Below are 18,688 nucleotides of genomic sequence, written 5' to 3' on the forward strand. Positions count from 1 at the left end.
GCGGTACACTGCCTTTTATGGTGCTGCACGTGATTATTTTTTGTTCATCTAGTTTGGAAAACAGGGGTGTTTTCTGGAGATCACGACTCGCCTTGAAAGCGGCAAGTCAACCACCACCAGTTTGTGTCAGGATGACCGTTGCGTGGAGATGAGAGTGTGGGTTCTTTTTCTTCAACGCCTTTCTTTGAAGTACAGTATTGATGATGGCTCCGCTTTACTTGGGATACGATATGTACCGGTTAATCATCTTCCGCCCTACGTATGAGATTCGTACTGGCGGCAATAACAGGGAGCAAGCTGCCGATTGGGAATGGAAACTGTGGTGACGGTCAATCCGGACCGGGCCGCGTTGCATACTCGGCAGCTTGCATTGGTTAATGCATGCAGACTTCCGCGATGTTTGTTTCGTCGTACAGAAACGCGTCGTTGATGTCGTCGCTGCCATCGTTTTTCCGATGCCCGAAGCAATAATTTGTTGAAGAAAGCGGGACGATTCAACCAAACTATAGTGATCATGAAAGGAGGACACCTTTCCCGCACATCATACTCCGTTGAGACACAAGGCAAATCGGGAGGAATTGAAGTCGACCATGGGTGGTTAAACCCCATTCAAGAGTGCAGATGTGACTTTATAAACAGCTCGGATGTGTTGCTGCATTCATTTGCGTCACCAACACTGAGATGTGGCTAGTTGCAATAGAGTACATGTAAATGTGACAGGGGACCTGCGCTGTGTACGTTGGGTGGAGAGCATCGTTCAGACCCGTAGTCGTTTGGTTTGGAGTTCAAACAAATTGGAGTACGCTGAAGTAGCTACAACGAAATTTCAGCATGCTTACATTGCCTTCGTGGAAACTCCAATCACCAACGTGACATCGTCTGTCCTTGGTGGTTATTTATTCAAGAGATATCATTGCGAAGTATTGGTTCGCAAACCAGGGACAAAATGATTTTGCTACTAGTCTATTTGGATTGGGTACGATATGGCGGGGAGTATCACATCAGACATCTACTTGAATCTTTTTCTTTTGAGGAACGGCAACGCGAGTGAAAGGAATCGATGAAACGCCACAATTTGAGCTTCTACTACTTTAGGAAGGTGTAATGCAAAATTACGTTACCGTAACCTACGTGACAAGTGTTACCCCCCGCGTGCAGGCAAATCCCAACAATGGGATACATTCAACGTGCACAATCAACATCGTACAGCTCATCCATGAACAGCTAGACGGTCGCGTCCCGTACGCTCTCACGTCGATGTGCTGCTGCTGCTGCTTCCAACGCTGAATCACGAGAAAATCCGTTACCAGTAGACATCTTCCAATCGGAGTCCCAGACGCTAGATCATACCCAAAAGGTGTCGAAATGCTGGCAACAATGAGAGCGACAATTTCCATCTCGAGTGCAGACATCAAGAACGAACGACATCTCTGAGGAGACGAAGAAAAGGCTGGCTAGGTTATGAAAACGATGGCCTCGAGGAAGTTTCTGGAGGTTGCTGCATCTTCGCCTCTGACGGAGCTGGTCTCAAACGTTTTGGCGGTAATTCGTCTCGGTCGCAACGGTCGAGCTGGATGGCGGATTGAGCTGGATAAGCCCGGGGTCTGGGAGCTTTTCCATTTGAAACGGAGCAAACGTTCTCTCATCTGCACATCTGTTGACGTTGGTCGCAGCAAGCGAGTACTGTACCAACGAATCCATGCGGCTCTGGCTGAATCAGAAGTATCGGGCGGATGAAGGCGACTGCGTATGCGCACGCGGGTTCGTTTGACGAAGATCTTTGCCGAACAGAAGGATACGATTCTCTTGTTGTCGATGGAAGTCTGGATCGTTTGCTTCGTGGACTGCTTTGCCATGGTGGCTTTCTTGTGTGATTCATCTTGCATAGATGACATCGCAAACCCAGATTGCTTGCAACGACGAAGATGCTATACTTACTGTTGAATATGGGTTGCTGTGCTTTCGCAGCTCGGTGTTATAGTTTATTATTATGTTTTCTTACACACTGGATTAGAACTTATTATCAAGCGCACTGGTTGCGGAAGCTGAAGGTTTTCATCAGCAGGATAATGATAACCATCTTGCGCATGGAACATCTGGCTTTGTCGCAATGATTCAAGTAGATTAACTCTGTTCCTTCTTCATGGACAGTGGATGAATAATTGTTTTGGGTCCCAGTGCTACGCTATCCGGGTGTTGCCTCGTCACTACTACTGAAGCACTCATTTACTTGAAGTAGTCACCAAGATATGGAGCGAAATGTCGATGAGATCACACAGCTGAAAACCTGATACTGTAACTCCACCAAGGCGGTGGAACGGACGATGTGAGGTTCGGATTGGTTTTGCTGCGAACTTAGCCACTGCTTTACCGAGACGAGTTCTATCGTACATGGTTGTTGTGGTACCTCTGAGATTGATGGGGGTGGGGTGAAGCTGGACAATTTGCTCGAACTGGAAAGGTATCGCTGGGCTCAGCACACGATCACGACTCGCCTTGAAAGCGCCAAGTCAAACGCGCCAGTTTGTGTCAGGATAACATATGCATGAACTGCGTGGAAAGGAGGATGCTCTTGTTGTAGTGGGTGCCGGATATTTCAGCCTGGCTCACCACCTCCAGCTGCCCTGGGGTTTCACTAGTCTAAACAAATTGCATCACAGAGACCCAGCTGTGTCGTACGGCAACCAGTGCTGGCGACACTGGGTCTGCATGTTCTTCCAGTCTGGCTGTCCGTGCCTGACCTGGAGCTGCATAAGGGACTTTGCATGTTAGCCTACATATTAGCCGTTACTGGTTGTCGTTGCCCCAGACAACCGTCTCTCTTGATCAACCCAGGGAGGACGCTCCTGGACACGGTTGTTCGAGAAGACTCTGAGCGACGGGCTGGTTAGCATCAGACCCAGAGCTCACTCTTCATCTTTCCATCTATCCATCAGTACACTAGGCTAGAGTTCCGTGCGGGTTAGCCCCCGCATCGCCGTGTGTTCACCTTTGGATCTTCCGACCCGGGATACACTACAAATAATTCTTTAGTAGAATTACCGCTGAACGTCGCAGTCGCAGTCCACCTCCTGCACCTTCTAGCGGCCTATGAAGATCAAGACATTCGCTCCGACCACATGGAGCAAGACGACTACGGTACGCGTGCGGGTACAGTCCCACTGTTTGCTCCGCCGCTACCTCCCAAGATCTCCAGCATCTCCCACGAGTTCCTCGCAAAGTGGAAAATCAAGCGTCGTGAGTATGAGGCCGAGATGCGCGCCCGCTGCCGCGTCTCCGGTGAGAACTACGACGTCGTGGTGACCCCCATCATGGAGTCTTTCGACGCTGAGCTGCTCGACACCTTCTGCGAGCTGCGCCTGAACCAGGCGTCGGTGGACGTGACGGAGGGCATGCTGATTGCCGAGATCGAACACATCGCCGGCAGTGTCAAGAACAAGACCCTGCCCGACATCAAGACCCTCTTCATGAGCTCGCTTCGGTTGAACATGACCGAGAGCAACGTGTACGCCGGGGTGCTTGACTACTTCAACGAGTGCGGCAAGATCGTGCGCGCCAATGGCTTGACGGAGTGTTTCACTGGCAATGACGGAGTACGAGAGAAGTGCAAACGTCTGGTAGCCTCGCTACATCCTGCTACGCTAAAAGCTGAAGTCAAGCAGTGCGTTCGATTCACGCACAAACCTGCCGCTACTGATCCAAGGCTTCTGTTCGAGCTCATCGTGGAGAAAGCGACTGAGCATGAGCGTCAGTACCACCGCCTCAAAACCAAGAGGCGCAACGAACCCGAAAGCAACAAGGACAAGGTCAAGGTCAAGTCCAAGCCAGAGCGCTTCACGGACAACATGAAGAAGCCGTGGAGAACGAATCCGTCGCGAGTGCCTACTCCGGATAATCCACGCGCATCGATGACCACGAAAACAAAGCCTTCAAGTCCTGCTAACCTACCTCCAAGTCCGTGTCCTAAGTGTCATGAGATGCACTGGATTCGCGACTGTCCCAAGGCGACCGACGCTGAGAAGGACCAACTACGTAAGAAGCTGCGTGAGGCCAACATGGCCAAGCGTGCCCGACTCAAACGACTTGGTGAATATCTGCCGACACCAGGCCGACGGGTGACACTGAATGGAGTACTGCAGCTGCCGTACTGCCCTGACAGTGGATCTGACTACACTGTCATCTGCCGCTCTCACTGGAACCAACTGGTTGAGAAGGACCCAAGCGTCAAGGCAGAAGACCTAGCGATCCCTGTGTTGAACCAGGCTTTTGGTTCCACTTGGGTCAAGGCTGACAAGAAGGCCAAATTGCATCTGCTGATCCATACTGCTGCAGGACCGGTCCAACCGATGGGCGCAGTGGATGTACTGATCGTGGATGTCGATGACGACGAGTTCATAGTGGGTAATGACCTGCTAAACTTACTTGGGATTGATGTTGCCCGGCAGCTGGAAATGCTGGCTGACCGAGGTGACGACGAGACAAGTGGAGACTCAATTGAGCTTGAAGCTGACGACTTGCCAACGACTGCAAGTGCTTACGAGCCAAGTGACGATGACATTTTCGCTGCTGTTGAACGGCTTATTGATCGAGCCGTAGACAATGGATTTCCGCTTGACAAGGTTGAACAGTTACGCACCATCGCTCACGCCTATGATGTGTGGCGCCTCGAGCTGCGTGCTGATCCCCCAGCAAATGTCCCTCCACTCGAAGTGCGTCTGCAGGATGGGGCTCGTCCTACGAAATGTAAGCCCCGCAAATATCCGCCGCACGTTCGACAATTTCTTCGCGATTTTAATTCTCGTTTGGTGGAACTAGGACTGGTTTATGAAAACGCCGACAGTCGATGGGCGAGTCCTGTTCTACCGGTCAAGAAATCTGCGGACCTCATGGACCTACGACAAACTACGGACTATCGAGGACCCAACGCTGTGACGGACACAATGGCGGCAGTGATGCCAATTTTAGCGTTAGTGGTGGAGAATGCTTCTGGAATGAAACACTTCGGACTCTTTGATTTTTTGAAGGGGTTCTGGCAATTGCCCTTAGCTGAAATTTGTCAAGAATTTCTCTCCTACATGACTGACGAGAGGATCTTTACTCCTCGCCGTGTTCCTCAAGGTTGCAGTGACGCTGCTATCTACTTCCAGAAAACTATGGAGACGTGCTTTGCTAGTCTACTCTACAAGCACCTTCTCATCTGGATTGACGACTTACTCCTGTACGCCGCCGACATCGACACCTACCTCACCAAGCTGGCAGAGCTATTCTTGCTTCTCAACCAGTTTGGGTTGAAGCTGAACGCGAAGAAAACAAGCCTGTACCAGACTCAAGTCAAGTGGTGTGGCAAGGTGATCGACGGTCTAAGAATCCGCCATGACCCAGCGCGGATAGATTCTCTGCGTGCGCTACCATACCCTCGAACTGCTGGTGAACTTCAACAGTTCGTATGCGCCATCAACTGGATGAGGGAGAGCATCATCAACTTCGCCAGGCAAGTCGAACCTCTCCAACGCAGACTCGACGCAGCACTCGCCAGCACGAAATGTACTCGGCGTGCCGCTGCAAGCATTGAAATAGAACTCAGCTCTGACGAAAGACGTGCCTTCGACCAAGTCAAGGATGCGTTGGCCAACGCGGCCACACTGGAGTTCCCCGATGACCAGACGACGGCGTGTATGTTCACTGATGCATCCGACGTCGGGTACGCCATCATCGTCACGCAAGTGTCCGACTTCGACTCAAAGAAGCCGGCCACCGAACAGCAGCACCACCTGATACACTGTATGAGCGGGACCTTTACTGGCAGCCAACTGAATTGGACTGTCATCGAGAAGGAAGCTTTCCCCATTGCAGTTGCGTGCGACAAGCTGGACTACTTACTTCTACGGCCTAAGCCTTTCCGCATGTATTGTGACCATCGTAACCTCATCCATGTCTTCGCACCGGACGAGTCGGTGAAAAAGCACGTGAGAGGGAAGCTGTTACGTTGGGCGATGAAATTAATGAACTATCGCTACGTGGTGGAGCATGTACCTGGACCCGACAACGTGTGGGCCGACATGATCTCCCGGTGGGCCGGCAATCATACGCCATCCGTCTCGGTGAAGCGGTTGAAGGCGGTTCGAAGCCTCTCACCGTCCGAACCCCGGCCCGTCTCAGCATTGAGACCGCTGGACGACGACAATTTCATCTGGCCTACGCTTCAAGAACTCCGAGACGTTCAATCAACGCACCCACCCCCTGCTGGGGCAGACACGGACGAGAACGGTCTAGTGGTGCTCAACAATCGCTTGTGGATTCCAACCGAGGCCGCTCCTTTTCTACAGCGCCTTTGTATCGTGGCCCATTGTGGTGCTCAAGGTCACCGTGGCCAGCACGCAATGATTGCACATTTACGCCGACTTTTCGCCATCGATCACGTCGCGGATGTTGTGGGCAGCTTCGTCCAAGGCTGCCTGCTCTGTCTGCATTCGCGAGGGGGGAAGATTGTCCCCCGCCCGTGGAGCGAGGTGATTGAGTGCAGCACGCGTAATGGTGTCCTACACTTCGACTACTTGTACATGGGCGAGAGCTACGGCAACAGCAAGTACCTGCTCGTGTTGAAGGACCACGCCACTCATTACTGCGAACTGGTAGTGGCCGACACAGCAGACAGCCTCGTGGTGATCGATGCCCTACTGGCATGGCATTCAAGATTCGGGATACCACCCGTATGGGTCTCGGACAACGGAAGCCACTTCAAGAACGAAGTCGTCTCCGAGCTCAGCCGACGTCTGCGATCACAGCAGACGTTCACGCCTGCGTACAGCCCATGGGTAAATGGATCCATCGAGCGTGTCAACCGTGACATCCTCCAAGTGATGAGGACGATGATCCTAACTTACAAGATCAGTTACAAGGACTGGGTCTATCTGGTACCCATGGTGCAGTCAAGCCTAAACCACACACCCGTGCCCTCGCTGGGAAATCGGGCCCCTGTGGAGCTATTCACCGGGCTACAATGCCCTACACCGCTGATGGAGTTTTACTTGCCAGACGACGGAAGTTTGCAAGAAGTTCCAGCCAGCGATCAAGTCAACAGCTATCTGGCCAACCTGCGGAGCAGCCTGCAAGCGATGCACTGCGACGTTGAGGATCGAAGGCTGAAGCAACGACTACTGAACAAGAAACGCGAACGAGGAGAGAATCTCGTGAACTTCGCCGAAGGTGACTACGTCCTGCGTTCTCGAGTCGACGAGAGACAAGGCAACAAGCTGCAAGTGATCTGGGTGGGTCCCTACCGAGTCGTACGTGCTGATGTACACTCATTCAAGGTGGAGCACCTAGTGACCGGCGAGCAGTTGGACGTGCACGCTTCAAGACTCAAGATGTATGCAGACGACAGCCTAGATGTCACGGACGAGCTCCTTGAGCACGTGGCATCGCAAGGGATCGTGCTCGCAGTCAACGAGTTGAAACAACATCAGTGGAACGCTACCACTAATGACTACGACATACTGGTGAGCTGGAAGGGTCTTCAACCCGTCGAAGACTCTTACGAGCCCGTGAAGAACCTCGTCAAGGAGATTCGGGTCCTCGTGGACAAATACGTCGCGAAGGTCGCCGACCCCATGCTCACGGAGTACTGGCAGAACCTGCTCGGAGTGACTGCTGGGACGAAAGCCACGACGGCGCCACAGCACCCACAGGAGCCAGTTACTCCACGACCACGCGCGTCACAGGATGCTGTGGGTCCAGCGCCAGGGCGCAGGACAAACAACAAACGTCGACGCAAACGCGTGATAGATGCTGCCAGCAGCGATTCACAGCGAGCCGACAACAACACTGCCCCGAGCACGGTCCTACCCTCTGCTCGGTCGCAACGAGTACGACGCGCCCCGGATGAGGACAGCCAGAAACGCACAGGCGTCGTGGATCACGATCCACAGCTTCCTCTAGGCCGCCGTACCAGATCGACGACTACGGCCGCCGCGGCTTCGGCAACAGGGGCTTCACTGCCTGAGCCGATGTCTCCGCCCGCCCGCCGTCAGCGCCGAACGACACGGTCCAGGAAGCCACGCAAGAACGCAAAGGCGACCTGAGACCTTCATGCCGACTACTGCTACGATTATCCACCATGGTGACCAGGACCGAGTGCCTGTGTTTGTAATGCTGAGTGGAGAGTAGCAGAGCGGTGGTGAACCAAGCTTCGGGGGCTGTGTAGTGGGTGCCGGATATTTCAGCCTGGCTCACCACCTCCAGCTGCCCTGGGGTTTCACTAGTCTAAACAAATTGCATCACAGAGACCCAGCTGTGTCGTACGGCAACCAGTGCTGGCGACACTGGGTCTGCATGTTCTTCCAGTCTGGCTGTCCGTGCCTGACCTGGAGCTGCATAAGGGACTTTGCATGTTAGCCTACATATTAGCCGTTACTGGTTGTTGTTGCCCCAGACAACCGTCTCTCTTGATCAACCCAGGGAGGACGCTCCTGGACACGGTTGTTCGAGAAGACTCTGAGCGACGGGCTGGTTAGCATCAGACCCAAAGCTCACTCTTCATCTTTCCATCTATCCATCAATACACTAGGCTAGAGTTCCGTGCGGGTTAGCCCCCGCATCGCCGTGTGTTCACCTTTGGATCTTCCGACCCGGGATACACTACACTTGTACATCTACAACCTTCGTTGAAGTATAGTATATAGTATTCATGATGGTATCCCTTGGTCGTGAAATCTCATTTAAGGAGGACGACATTCCCGCTCATCATCCTCCATTGAGGGACACGGCAATCGGGAGGACTACCCGGGTAAAGGGATTGCAGAGGCGACTTTATCCTTACGACAAACAGCCCCGGGTTGTTGCTGCATGGTTCTGCCTCACCAACAACGCGAAACTCTAATTACCGACGTGATGTCGTCACAAGTTAGATTGCGAGGTATTCTTTCGCACAAGGGCGCACTGGTGCATCTGCCAGGATGTTGGGAACTCGCCACAGACGCTCACAGTAAAATGATTCTGCTGTCTTGTCTGGCAGAACCTCGGAGCGCTGCGGATTTTAATCGGACAAGGTTTAAATTAATGAGAAGACTGTGGAATGGATGAAAGAGGTATAATATCTACCGCTGCCAAGTAAATCTCCCAACGCAGGAGCTGGCATATTTGACCAGCACACGGCTCTGCCTGAGCGAAGGTTTATCTTCCAAACGATGCAAGACGAGTTGAGGAAATCTGGACCACGTAACGTTGTCTGTCAGGTCAGCCGGGTGGGTGTCTCCAGGTGGAGAGTCTCCGCCACATCGCTTTTTCCTATTCGCATCGTCAAGCTTCCCTTCAAGATTAGACACCTCAAAGTCGCAATTTTACACGTTAATACTGTAGTAGTTTCTAGACGAACCATAACGTCTTGGTGCGGTCTTCCAGCGGCCAAGACCTCAAGCGCGCGCAGGAGCCACCACCCAACGTGAAACTTCGTCACAAGAAAAATTGGCAATTATGACAGGTGAGGTGGGCGCCACCCGACGCAGTGTAAACTGGGTTAGTTTGCTGGAATCCTCGCGATCCAAGGTCCGCACCGCCATTGAGCTCCCGAGCAGGAGGAGAGGGGGGGGGGGGAGAGAGAGAGCTGCAAAACTTGCTGAGCGAATGGTCCTCCTCTGACCTACCTCCGGCTCTCGAGGTTTAAAACACGAGCAGGCGGCCTTTGTCTCCGTTGGTCCGTAACCAAACCCATAGAAAAGGTGCAATCCCCTTTCAAAATAGATGGCCGCGTCCCCTTCCAAGATGGCCACGACACCCCCGCTGCCCGCGCTCAAGGTGGCGTCCGCCGACTACTTCCATCTCGAGTGCAACCACCCGCAGCTCTTCCACTCCGAGTACAAGAGGTAGGCCAGGCCACAGCACAACCTATTATAGTATTCTTTTTTTTTTTTTTACTACAGAGCCTAAAACCTAAGCCACTCATAGAAGGAAAAAAAGCCGCCGTCGCTCACTTTCCATACGTCCGTGTTGCCTCTTTGCTGCTGTTCTGCAGGAGCAACCGCACCAAAGGCCTCAAGATTCTTCGGTAAGAAACGGACCATTTGGGACTCTTCTCAATGAGTCCGTCCGCTGACTGCAAGTCCATTCCGCTCACGTGGCTCTGGTGGTGCGTCCTTTTGCCCATTGTGGTCGTGCTGCAGGTGCTTCCCGCACTGTTGCCCTGACCACATCGACCGCAGCTACTGCGGCACGTCGCTGAGTGTGCGCGTGCAGCTGGGGATCCGGTCTCCCGATGCCGCGCCGACGGACCCTCCGCCGAGCGAGATCCTGGCCGTCTTTGCGCGCTTCGAGGCCGTGAACGACGTGAGTCTCCGACCGGGTGAGTGCGTCCAGGTGGACAAGATGGCGGCCGGCACGCAGTCCGACAACAACCTCGAGGGGCAGTGGGTGGCAAGCGCACTCGATCGGCCGTCCGGACTCGTGACCACCATCCGCACGCCGGGCATGCCGTCAGACGACCGGAAACCGCTCGTGTTCCACCTCAACGGCAAGCCTTTCTCGCGCTGGTACTACGACTGGGAAAGCGGCGCCAACAAGGCGCAGCGACTCACGAAGCACGTCTTCAAGACGTACGTTGTCGAGCGCTGCGCCATCGACCAAGACGACAACTTCACCGCGTACACGAGCCGCCAGGCGCACACGCAGCTGTACCGCGTGCTGCAAGTCGTGTCGTCGCCCGAGTTCACAGTCATTTCCTACCGCCGCGCGCCATCCGAGCAATACCAGGTTGACTTGCTCTCATCGCATGAGATCCCTCTGTGTGGGTTGGCAGGAGGTGGCGCGTCGCCGTATAGGGGTGATCCAGCGTACGAAGTCGACCCTGCCGTCAAACTCGATCCTGGACACTCCAACTCGCGGTCGTATGAGACTAGGAGCCCCAACTTCCAGTCTCCCGCAGACTCAAGATCTTCTCAATTGTACAACCAGGAGTACCAGTCGAAGCGCCAACGGACCGCAGTTCGCTCATCAGATTATCCCAGCGAGACAGAGAGCTACGACCCGCTAGAGGACAAAATGCGGTTGGAGCACAACAACTTGGCCTCCGTGTCTGTTTCCAGAAACCTAGCTCTAGCGTACTCGTTCCTTCGCTGGACACCTCTGAGTGTCTATGCCTCCATCGTGGACGAGGTCGTCCACCTGGTCCATCGGAGCTTGCTGGAGTCGCACCCGCCGAACGAGATCAGTAGACTGAACTGCTTCTCAAAGTTTCTGCTTGACCAAACGGGTGAAAATGCTGGAGCAGCCGTGTCCTCGTTGTTTGTTTATGGAGAGAACGCTCCAGGTGGAGCACCATCGACACTTCCACGCGAGCTGGAGACACTGCTACGCGTTCTGGCGGAGGCCACGCTGTGGCTCTTCTCGACGGAGACACGCCAGTGGATGCGTGCGTTCTTCCGGCAGTACGTGGGTTCTGTGTTGGACAAGCAGGCGTTGCGCGCGTGCTTCGTGCTGTTCGTCCGGGAACTGCAAGACCGTTTGAACACGCACGTGTTCGCACGCTCAGAGCTGCGCAGCTTGGATAACGTGGCCGAGGAGGTTATCGCCGCCGTGTACTCGAACGAGTACTTCCACGCGCGGAGACCCCGAGTGCGGGAGATCCTCAGGGGCCAGAGCTTTGCGGGCTGGAACGCGTTTGTGGCACAAATGCGAGAGGCGTACATTAATGCGTCAATGTGTCCGGGTGTGCCGCGCGCACTGGCACGTCGTCGCCCCCACTTGACCTTTGATCAAGCCCACCCACCACGAAACTCCGTGGAGAGCGCTTGGAATGCCCAGTGGGTGCTAGACGTCGACGAGGCCGTCTGGAAGAGTGGTGAGAAAGCAATGAAACGAGAAGTTGTTGTTGTTGGTGGTGACATCAGAGACGGCAGTGGCGCGGTCTCGTTGTTTACCTTGTTCGACATCATCTCTCACGTGGTGCGTGTGGAGGTGGCCATCAACGTACAGGCGCGCACGCTCCACGCTCGCTCGACTCAGGGAACAGCGGGTATTTTGGACTGCATGCGGTTGGTGCTGAACGGCCAGGAGCGCGTGTTCTCGATGTTTCCGAACGGGATGGCATCCGGCATCGACGCAGGTAGAAGCGGCGACTACATCGGTGAAATGCGGGTGGATCAGTCGGGACGGCTCGTAGTGTATCTACAGGTTTTTAACTGGTCCATTCGTGAAGATAGTCCGTCATACCATTTGCGCACGCGTATCGAATGCTGGCGCAGTCGCCGACTATGCATTAGCGGCGACGTGCTGGCAACAACAGCGCCGTTCTCCTTTTACCCGAGGGAAGCTTCGCGCCTGGGCGAGATGTCGCTTCGAGACAAGCGCAAGGCAGTGGACAGATCTTTCGCAGAGCAGACCCAAGAGAATTCCAATGTGGAGTGGGCTACGTCTGCGCCATGGAAAGAGATGGGTAGGTTTCGGTTGACCTACCGGAAAGCGTGAAAGACGTAGAGCATCAAACAGCTAGGCGCTGGTCATCAAAGGAAAGTCTCCGGCTTGTGTGGATGGAAGTATGCTACCGTCACCAGCATCGACCCATCATGCAAAACACGTTGCCGTCGATAGTCTACCGAGTCGGACGAAATGCAGAGATATGCTTTGTGGATTCCACCCGCTAGGAATGGCGAAGAGGGCTCGTGCGAAATACTACGTAGTACATGTACAATCATGCCATAAATGTAGCTACGATGATTTCCTGCAGTCTCTGTGTTCCGCCAAGCTGCGTGTTCTTTCTCCACATCATTTTGTGAGCGCAACTTGTCAAGGTAAAAAGCGAGAGCTATGTAGCTCATGGAGCGTGCTCCGAGCATGGTGCTCCGAGCATGGTGCTCGTGCCAAACCATGCAAATTGGGATTGCATTGGATACTGCATGGCTTGCGAATTGTTAACCCTTTGTCGCTGTGTTAGTTAGCCTTGACGCCGTATTCACGCAGGAACATGGTGGTGGTGGAAGTACCCACCATGTTGGTGTCATGAAGGTAAAAGGAAATATGTCATTGTTTTCTTCACATTCTGACTACTGTACATGTAGTACGAAGTATAATGAAATTGCATCGAGCGACCATTATGATTTGTCACGCTTGAATACTTTGCGTTATCTCAGCCAACGAGCCCAAGCTCACTTTGTTTTTACTCGATTACGCGCTCTCAGGCAACAACACCTTCCGAGCGAATTCGTGTCCGCTCTAAGCTTCCGTTCCTCTGCTAGGCCAACTCCCAATAGCAACCCACATGTTCATAATGGCGCGATGTTCTGTTCACCGCACAACGCGCCCAATCTTGATTAAATCTTGATGAGAATTCCCATACTAGATCGACACCTTGACGTGCGATGAGACCGGAATGTCGATGCCAAGATAGTTATCATGCTGATGAAAGCCTTCAGTTTTCGCGGCCAACGCGCCCGCGATGACAGTTCCAATCCTATGTGCAAGCGATGGTGGCGAGAGAAAATAAAGCATAGAAGCTTCAGAGACACTACAACTCTGAGCTGCAGGAGTACAGCAACCCACACTCAACTCCAATTGAACGAATCTTCGTCGGTACAATCGGCCTGGATTGGCGATGCCAGTTAAGCAAGATGCATGGGCTCCACCTTACGAGAGCGCCACCATGGCAAAGCAGTCCACGAACCCGATATTAATGAAGCAAATCCAATGACTCGGACTTCCATCACAAAACGCGACAACACCAAAAACATAGCCATTTGTTCTGCAATGACCTTCACAAAGACAAACACCTCGTGCACATGAGCAGCTGTCTTTACCCGCTCGACACTTCTCGTTTAGTCTGTAGCCGAACGTTGGTAATAGAGCCCAAGAACAACTCGAAGCACCCAGTCTCTCCGTTCAAAAAGAAAACGCTACCAGGCCATGAGCTTCGTCTCATTCAGCATCCAGCTCCATCCACTATCCAGCTCGATACCATCGAGACGAATTGCTGCCGTTTAAGACCAGGCTCCATCCAGGGCGAAGATACAGCACCACCCAGAAACTTGGCCGTGGCCGTCATTTCCATAACTTAGTCAGCCTTCTTTTCATGCCATCTCTCACCCGTTCAGATCGCTCACCGGTAGATGGAAATTGTCGCTCTCATTGGTGGCAGGATTTCGACACCTTTTGGGTATGATCTAGCGTCTGGGACTCCGATTGGAAAGACGTCAACGGGTAGCTGCGAGCTGTAGTCCTTCTATTCAGCGAGAGAGACGCCCTGCCACTGAGGCACAGAGCATGGAAGCTTGACATCGCTGCGTATAGGCCAGACTGGAACGAGGTGTAAGGCTCCAAGACGTGGGTCTGCACTGCAGTCGACGGCGTAGGATAGACTCCTTTTTTGTGTCGGTGGACAAACGGAGGTCTTTTGCGACAAGAAAAGGACGCGGAGTTCTATTTTGTGGCACCATCGTTCGAGTACGGTGGCATAGTGAAACCAAGCGAAGTGTGGAACGGGTCCTCCGCCTTCTCCGTTGACTGGGCTCTGGTCGCTGCGTCCACGAGCTGCAGCGGTGGAGGCTGGTGAGGGTGGTGATGATGAGTCGCTAGGCGCTGCAGGTCGTACGCAGAGGAATGTGGTACACGCAGTAGCGAGGGTGGAGAGCTGTCGTCTGGAGACGCCTCAAGTGCAGTGCAGAGGACCAATTTTTAGTCCTTCGTCCAGTCTTTGTAGGCTTTGATACTCATGCAGAACGAGTTTGGTTCGTACATTGGACCAAATCTGGTCTCAATCTGGGACTGGACTGCGTCCACGTTGACGCAGGATTCCTGGGCGGTTGGGCGGGCTACCACAGAGCGTCCAGCAAACGACAGTGAGTGAATATGAATCGGGGGTTGTTAGTCGGACATTATTGGAGGTATTGCGCACTTGAGACAGGGTCTGGATTTGCACTACTTGTTCAACCAGTTCTTTTTACCAGTTCTTTTTGCTGGATAGATCCATCTTCATTTGGAGGGTGGTGTAGATGAAGGTGCAAGTGATGTAAGTAAATGTTGTGGACTGACGGCCTCTTGCTAATAGCTGGCCTCTCGGAATGCACATGAACTGGTGCGAGTGATGTAGATGTCTTCGTGTTGACGGTCTCCTGCTGAGGGGTCGACCTCCTGGAATGCACAAGAAGGTGCTGACTAGTTTGTTTTGGTACTGCTAGCGGGTCTCTTTTGTGTGTCTATATCTCTCAACGAATGGCGGCTACCATGATCAAGCGTTGCCTCTCTGCTGAGGTGCTCATTTAGATATGGAACGAGTGTCGATATTGTCACGTAGCTGGAAAAATGTGGCAACTCCGTGGTGAACGAAACCGCTGGAATGGACGACATGTAGTCTGGATTGATTTGCTTTCGGGCTGTCGCCACTATCTCCAAGTCGTGGTGTTTCGTATTTCGTCTACGGAGACAGCATCGATGGTGCGCGCTACATTAGCTGAGCTAGTTGACCTCGTTCTTTGTGCTGGCCTCTATGTTTCTCAAACATTCCCCGAGATTGGTGTGGCGACCGGTACCATGCCCGAGCTTGTGTCTCCCCTAGCATCCAAGCCCTCGTCTAGTCAACAAGAGATCGAGTGAAGTGCCGATATCTTCACGGGAGTGGAAATCTGGTCTCGCCAATGTGATCGGAATCTGTGAAATTGACGTAGTTCGGCTTGATTTTGCTGCGGGTTGACTCACTATCTCCAAATTATGCTGCTTCGTACTTTCGTCTACGGAGACGAGTTCGATCGTCCATGGTAGCCGAGGTGTGCTATGGTATTTGCATCTGTTGTGGTCTGCTTACACAGCCGCGTGCGGGTGGGTGCAGTGCTACGTATGACACTGGTAGATAACTGCTTTTTCTCCAACTCTGGAGAGCTTTCGGTTACTGAAGTCTTTGGGCTCATAGTGCAGAACGAATGGAGCCATCGATGTGGCTTGCCCACCAGAAGCCTGAGGCGAGGGCGGTACACTGCCTTTTATGGTGCTGCACGTGATTATTTTTTGTTCATCTAGTTTGGAAAGCAGAGGTGTTTTCTGGAGATCACGACTCGCCTTGAAAGCGGCAAGTCAACCACTACCAGTTTGTGCCAGGATGGCATTCGCGTATGTGGAAAGAGGTTTGTCATTTTATTTGTTGAAGCATGATGAAATCGCTGCACTTGTTGGGTCTACTCGGTGATTATCGAACCGAGTCGCATACTTGGTCCAAGGTGGTATCACCAGCGTTAGCCTCTTAAGGCTTTCATCGACCCGGTCACTATCACGCGCAAGTATTCAATCAAAGAATCCGGTCAAAAGGATTGTAAGATGAGGACATCTTTCCCGCAAGGCATCGTCCGTTGAGAGACACGGCAAATCTGAAGGAATTTATGCCGACAATGCCCGGTTAAAAGGATTGCAGCTGTTACTGTATCCTTACGAAAAACAGCTCGGGTCAGCCTTCGTTCATGGAAGTTGCCTAGTTTGCAGTTCAAAACAAGTTGAAGTGGCGACATCGCAATTTCAACATGCTTGCGTTCGAGGAAGGCAACAACGCTCCTTCGTCGAAGCTCTAAATCAAACAAGTACGCTATAAATGTTGGATCTCGTCCATCGTTAAAGGTGTGTTGGACAAAACGGGCAACTATACCACCGCGACAACATCTATTAATGTAAACGGAGTAAAACGATTCTGCTTTGTCGCTCATCAAATGGATTGGCTGAGGAGTATGAATTATTCCGACTCGGGGACTTCCTCGAGGCTAACGTGTTATTCATCCGCTAGGAATAAGAGCCCAGGAGGCTTTTATAAATCTTAAATGAATGACTGTGGTCTTTTGGAGATGTTGACCGGCAATCACTGAACTTCCCCAAATTCTGAAGCCGTGTTCTATTAAGCACACGGTCGAAACGAGGTATGAACATCAACCTGGGCGAAAAGCGTAGTCTATAGTAAACACATGCAGTCTCTTTCTCTTCACTTAATTGTTTTCAAACATTTGTTTAGCTTTATGGTCTTTCTCTTCATTTTATTTTTTCAAACATCCGTGTCTTGCATACGCTTTTTGAAATGGGCATTGTGGCAGCAAATCCGTCTTACAACGGTGGACGGTCGATTCAATTACAGATTTGATAAACGAGTACTTCAGTATAGCCTTAGGGAGAACAAAAACGTCTTGACACACACTTGATTAAGCGGCCGTCTGTTTGATTCTTATGTTTTTCTATAGACGCCTCTTAGGCAGCTCTAAAAGATCTGTTTTTCACTTCGATCTTTTCCTTCAGTCTTGTACGTGGTGGGTGTACCATATCCGCAACAGTGGATCCTCTCTGAGGTCTTGTTCAGTCGACCTGGGTCTTCACGCCAAGGCGAGTATTTCTGGCTCTTGGACGATAAACATTCGTATCCGCTAAGAAGGGTTAACCCTCTCGGGCGCAGCTTTTGCTGAGGTCCTTCTGCTGTCAATAAGCGGGCCGTCATGTCAAGAAGTTCGTATATGGGCTGCTGTGTTGCACTCTGGGGAGGGGAACTCATGAGCATAGAGGAGTCCCATCTCCTATGTGATTGGTGCTTGAACGAGAACGTGAGGGGCTCACCAGGCCCAAGGCGTCTTGGTGTGTGAGATCTTGAACACGTGGGGGGTTAAGGACTAAAAATTGGTCCTCTGCACTGCACTTGAGGCGTCTCCAGACGACAGCTCTCCACCCTCGCTACTGCGTGTACCACATTCCTCTGCGTACGACCTGCAGTGCCTAGCGACTCATCATCACCACCCTCACCAGCCTTCACCGCTGCAGCTCGTGGACGCAGCGACCAGAGCCCAGTCAACGGAGAAGGCGGAGGACCCGTTCCACACTTCGCTTGGTTTCACTATGCCACCGTACTCGAACGATGGTGCCACAAAATAGAACTCCGCGTCCTTTTCTTGTCGCAAAAGACCTCCGTTTGTCCACCGACACAAAAAAGGAGTCTATCCTACGCCGTCGACTGCAGTGCAGACCCACGTCTTGGAGCCTTACACCTCGTTCCAGTCTGGCCTATACGCAGCGATGTCAAGCTTCCATGCTCTGTGCCTCAGTGGCAGGGCGTCTCTCTCGCTGAATAGAAGGACTACAGCTCGCAGCTACCCGTTGACGTCTTTCCAATCGGAGTCCCAGACGCTAGATCATACCCAAAAGGTGTCGAAATCCTGTCAATAATGAGAGCGACAATTTCCATCTACCGGTGAGCGATCTGAACGGGTGAGAGATGGCATGAAAAGAAGGCTGACTAAGTTATGGAAATGACGGCCACGGCCAAGTTTCTGGGTGGTGCTGTATCTTCGCCCTGGATGGAGCCTGGTCTTAAACGGCAGCAATTCGTCTCGATGGTATCGAGCTGGATAGTGGATGGAGCTGGATGCTGAATGAGACGAAGCTCATAGCCTGGTAGCGTTTTCTTTTTGAACGGAGAGACTGGGTGCTTCGAGTTGTTCTTGGGCTCTATTACCAACCAATCCGTTCGGCTACAGACTAAACGAGAAGTGTCGAGCGGATAAAGACAGCTGCTCATGTGCACGAGGTGTTTGTCTTTGTGAAGGTCATTGCAGAACAAATGGCTATGTTTTTGGTGTTGTCGCGTTTTGTGATGAAGTCCGAGTCATTGGATTTGCTTCATTAATATCGGGTTCGTGGACTGCTTTGCCATGGTGGCGCTCTCGTACGGTGGAGTCCATGCATCTTGCTTAAC

Source organism: Phytophthora ramorum (assembly GCF_020800215.1).
Source record: "Phytophthora ramorum isolate Pr-102 chromosome Unknown Phyram_PR-102_s0018, whole genome shotgun sequence".
In the NCBI taxonomy this organism is placed as follows: domain Eukaryota; phylum Oomycota; class Peronosporomycetes; order Peronosporales; family Peronosporaceae; genus Phytophthora; species Phytophthora ramorum.